Raw genomic sequence first — 255 nt, 5'->3', positions numbered from 1 at the left:
CTTCTGTTCTGTTGCTTTTTGTGCCGAGGTGGGGAGGGTGCTGCCGGACCTCCGGGGGACACACAAGGGCTGCCGGGGTTTCTGGGGAAACTGGGGTGGGCCCTGGTGCTCATGCGCTCATCCTCGGGTCGGCCTGCCTGGAATCACCCCACTCAGCTCTCCTACCCAGCTCCCCCGGGTGCGAGGGAGACCGCTGCCCTCACCGGGGCCCGCCCGCAGGTGACAGCGGCCAAGGGCCCTGGTGCAGGGCCAGGG

The sequence above is a fragment of the Phyllostomus discolor genome, chromosome 13 (assembly GCF_004126475.2).
Source record: "Phyllostomus discolor isolate MPI-MPIP mPhyDis1 chromosome 13, mPhyDis1.pri.v3, whole genome shotgun sequence".
NCBI lineage: Eukaryota > Metazoa > Chordata > Mammalia > Chiroptera > Phyllostomidae > Phyllostomus > Phyllostomus discolor.
The sequence above is the reverse complement of the archived record's forward strand: the minus strand, read 5'-3'. Positions refer to the sequence as shown.